This window comes from Nicotiana attenuata, unplaced genomic scaffold, assembly GCF_001879085.1.
Source record: "Nicotiana attenuata strain UT unplaced genomic scaffold, NIATTr2, whole genome shotgun sequence".
In the NCBI taxonomy this organism is placed as follows: domain Eukaryota; kingdom Viridiplantae; phylum Streptophyta; class Magnoliopsida; order Solanales; family Solanaceae; genus Nicotiana; species Nicotiana attenuata.
Genome location: NW_017674122.1, coordinates 82,285 through 87,612, shown reverse-complemented (window position 1 = coordinate 87,612; position 5,328 = coordinate 82,285).

Below are 5,328 nucleotides of genomic sequence, written 5' to 3'. Positions count from 1 at the left end.
ACACTGTCTCCATCTGCATTTTCTGCATTGCATAAGGCTACCATTCTGCCTTCCGAGACTAAACACTGTCTCCATCTGCATCTGCATAGCTGAAAGATTGCCACTTTATTTACACTTGTATGGATGAAAGATTGCCACTTCATTTACATTCTGCATGGCTGAAAGATCGCTACCTTATTTACGTCCTGCATGGCTGAAAGATCGCCACCTTATTCACACTCTGCATGGCTGAAAGATCGCCACTTCATTTACATTTGCATGGCTGAAAGATCACCACCTATTGCATCTCATGGGCTGAAAGATCGCCAAATACTGCATCTCATGGGCTGAAATATCGCCAAACTATCTGAGGGCGTCATTGATCGGAGGCACCATTTGCATAGCCCGAGAACGCCATGTCATGGCCTGAGGATCCCTTTAATCTTTTGCATATCATTATTCAAAGGCATCATGGTTCGGAGGCATCATTCTCATAGCCCGAGAGCATCATTTCATGGCCTACGAATCCTTTATTATTGTACGCTTCATGGCCCAGGATATCATGGTCTAAGGACGTCATCCTAACCGTCCAAAGACAACATTCATGGTCCGACGGGAATTCGCATCACGTTTAAATTTACGCACAATATATGCTTGTATTGCTCATTTGCAGGTAAACCGGCGAGCAACGGCCATCTCGGCAGGAGCGATCCCGCTCCAGTTCCTGCAGCCCTATCAGACCTTAACCATTCATCCCGTCCTAAAATATCGCATCCGTTCTTGAGAAGTCTCCATCGGCATATTCCGCCGACGGATCCTGAACTACATATGGACCCTGATTCCTGTAAGACCAGGGATATGTAGGCAGCTCAGAAGCCAGAGCACGGCCAAACCTCTTCAAACCGTCTCGCCAGGTCAAAATTGGCCATCATATCTTTACCCGACAACTCTTTTATCCTTCCCGGGTAAAGAGGGGTAGCTGTTGATACCCAATTTTTCCCTGTATATTTTAATGTGGAAAATACCTTCAAATAGCATGTATATGCATATATAAGTATGTCCCAATGTTTTATCATATTTCCTTAGTTTTTGAAAGATTTTTAAATCAATTTATTGTCCTATTCTATCAAGAAAACCCCAATAATTATTCCCAAAGTTATCATTTTGGTAATTCATTTATTGGACTCTCATATTTACACTAAAATATAGCTAACGTAATTTTTGCACATTTTTTACAAATTTATTTAGTATGTCTAAAGCTAAAGTGCATATAATTGTAATATTAGCCTCTTTTAAGGTTTAATTGTGTTTAAAATTATAAAATTAACTCCCGTATTTTTAATTTGATAATTAAGTATTATTAATCATTTTAGTACCTTTAATTTATTTTCAAAAATTATTCTACTATTTTTGTAAAATAAACAAGAGAAAAATGGCTATTTAAATGCTAGCCCCGTTTATTTCAATTTTACCCTTATTTGAACCCCCAATTTGAACCCAATTTTTAAACCCAATTACCCTGACCCAAACCCCGTTCAAACCGACCCAGACCCATTTCCACCTACCCTCTCTAATCTCAACCGTTGATCTCCCAGATCAACGGTCCCAATTTCCCTTACCATTTTTAATTCCCAATTACCCCAAAGCCCTGATCATTTTTCATCTGTAGCCGCCTTTGAATTCCCCCTTTCCCAATTCTCTCTTAAGCTCCTTTCAAACCCTAGCCGCCACCCTCAGCTTCCACCCTAAAATCGTCTAAATCAATTGCTTTCAAAGCCATTAGAGGCCTGTATCTACCTCCTTTGACTTCGATGTGGTGGAGTACTATGGTTTCAAGGCCAGACTTGAAGAAGCTTGGTCCAGACCTCGGATACTTTCATTTCTATGGCTGTTTCCGGTCATCTTTGACCTTGCTCCGGCCAGCCATGGCTATTCAAGCCTGACTCTTAGCTTCTCCTGCTTAAACCAATGTTTTTCCAAGCCTTTCTCACCATCTGGGGTTCTTCTGAAACACTAACCTTTGAGGTTCTTCCGATCCTTTTAGATCTGTGCTCACTCTAAACTCCTAAACGTTTTCTCAAGTTTACCTTCAGAACCTTTATCTTTTCTAATTTAGGTTTTTTGTTAAATTATGTCGAAGCTTTTCTGATTTTTACCATGTTCTACTGTGTTTCTTTATGTTGTTCTTCTACTGTGTTTCTTTATGTTGTTCTTCTACTGGAATGTGCATGTTAAGGTCTTAGTCCCTTTTTGAGATTTTCTGAATTTATTTTGTTAGTATTCTGTCTGATTTACTTGTTTTCATCTCTATACTCGATTGATGGTGAAAACCGTAAAATTTGGGGTTCATTCGAGTTTTGAGATTATTTGCTATGTGATTTACTTGCTAGCATGCTCTGAATTCGACTGGTTTCAAAACCCTAATTTCTTTGGACATATTCAAGTCTCTGAAGTTGCTTCATCTGTTTCTCGACTGAATTTCGAAATCTTCTGTTTCTTTATATGATTTTGACTTCCTGCTAAACTCTACTATAAGGTCATTTCACTTGACCTCTTTGCATGCTGTTTGATACTCTCTTTTCTCTATACTAAGTTACCGAAATTGACCTATGTGACCACCATGTTTCGATAGTCCACTACTTACTGATTTTGTGATTGCATGACACTTCTCTTTGTCATAGGTTCAGCCTTGCATGCCTAATGTTTATGCACTCTTTTATATGCTAAATTTCCCTTTAAAATGACCTTCAATTTTGGACTGATTTCAAACCTCCTTGTGTAATTCTGATTGCACTCATGTAATTGATTTTTGCCTTATTTTTACTGATTTCCCTGTTTCCTACATTGATTTGAAAACTTCAAACTTTCGATTCTCTTGTCTTTAACTTGGTTTATTCATGGTAACCCATGTTACTCTCCTTAAGTCAATGACTTTGAAATCCTTGACTCGTTGATTTTCTATGTACTGATTTTTGATTCTGCAACTTTACTTTGTTTTCTTACCTTATTTGGTTAACCGAGTATTTCAAAGATTCTTTCCTTAATTAAACCCCTATGTACTTACCCCTAATGGTCTATTCTATACATGGTGTTCTACTTGATTTCTTTTCTTAAATGATTTCTGCCCATTACCGTTTGAATTTAACTCCTTAATTAAAGGAAGTCTTATACTGATTTGATTTTAATTGGTACATAGTTCCATAATTAGTTTCTTGCCTTATCTTAAACCTGTTTTCAAACTATAAATACCCTGGCTTTTTCATTAACACACATACGAACACTCTTAGTTTCTGAACTCACACTCACACTCAAAAAAATCCTTTCTTGTTATTTGTACTGTGGCCTGCCTTCAGTACTTATTCTAGCATGCTATAATTTCCTTATGCCTGTTCTTAATTTATTATGCATCCTAAACCCCACCCCAATGTGTTCAAGGCTTATGGTTTCTTTGAGGCATGACACTATTGCATATTACTGCCCATGACTCAAGCTTGATCCCAGGGTCCTAACCTCTATGTTTCTCTGCTATTGTGTGTTCTTGTAGGCTTATAGGCATGCCAGCATCTTCTATTGCTGTCCATGCCCAAAGCTTACCCTTTGCCTAAGCATAGGCTCTTTGTAATTTTCCAACCCCCCTGAAACCCCTTTGTATGAAATTATCCACTTGTTTGTGGTTGTTTCCCTCTCCTTTATTCTCTCAGAACTCTGTTTCTTCACTTGCACTCTCTCTTAGACTTAAGTTCTGCCCCCCTCTTGTGAGCCTTGCCTTGGGACCCATTGAGCTCCCTCTGAACTTGGACACTTGAGGGCTGGCCTTTCCACACTGCACTTGCCCCTATTCTGGTGATACAATTTGGGTGTGAGCACTGCCCGGAGTCCCATTGAGGTTCTTAGGGAACTCTAACACACTCAAGGTGGAGAAAGGCTTTGGATTGATGGTCTTTGAGTTGGTCTATCTCATAATTCAGACAGGAAGTCAAGAATCAGGCTTTCTATGGTTGTAATTATTTTCTTTGTATTTTATGATGTATTTGTTATTCTGGTTTGTAATAATTTGTAATGAATACTTGGGGTTGGATAGTGAAACAGGGTTGGGGTAACTATGCATGCAAAGGGTAGAAATCATGCCTATAAGACTGTTCTAATTCTGCATGTTCAACTACATATAGAAAGCATGCCTATAGGAATGTTCTAATTCTGCATATTCAAATACATGTAGAAATCATGCCTATAGGACTGTTCTAATTCTGCATATTCAACTACATATAGAAACCATGCCTATAGGAATGTTCTAATTCTGCATATTCAACTACATATAGAAACCATGCCTATAGGAATGTTCTAATTCTGCATATGCAAATACATATAGAAAGCATGCATATAGGAGTGTTCTAATTCTGCATATTCAACTACATATAGAGACCATGCCTATAGGAATGTTCTAATTTTGCATATTCGAATACATATAGAAAGCATGCCTATAGGAATGTTCTAATTCTGCATATTCATATACATATAGAAAGCATGACTATAGGACTGTTCTAATTTTGCATATTCAACTACGTATAGAAAACATGCTTATAGGAATTCCTAAATGAATCTGATTCGCTTCACTCAATGCTAGATGTAAAATCAGTAATAATATATACTATCACCTGCAGAACCTGTCATCAATTTGTTAATTCTGCATCTCTTTTGATAACCTAAGTCCTTTACTTAACCAAAGTTTAGCAAGCATGCCTATAGGATCCCAAATAATTTCATTTCGAGCTTTTACTGCCTTATCACCTCCAAAATTCAGTAGATGGCATGTCTATAGGATCCCGTCTGAGCACTTAGGCAAGCCTTAGAGTAATAATTGAAAACTGAATCCGGTTCTATTAATTATTACAACCAACAGGCAGGCCTGATTCGGGCTTCTTATCTGAATTATGTAATAAACCAATCTGCCCAACTTTTAAACTCCCTCGTATTTAATTCTAATCAAACCTAAGCAGTACGTGCAAGACATGCTATTATGTGCTTTTCTGTTCAAGGAGGTATAATTGAGCCTTATATGTTTATATGTCTCCCAAAATATGCAGTATGTGTTTTGTCTGTCACCTTAGAATTTTACCTTTGAAACCCCAAATAAGCCTAATATCCCTCCCTTTAGGATTTGTAGTCCTAAATGCCTCCGGGACTGATAGGAGTGGGACGGGTAATAGCATGCAATAGGTAATCGACACCAATCCGCGCTTTGAATACCTTAACAGGGTGGGATGGGTAGATATGGATATGATGACCACGCGATAATGTCACGTGTAGCCCCTCATTGAGGAGTGATTACCAGACATTGTGTGGGATGAT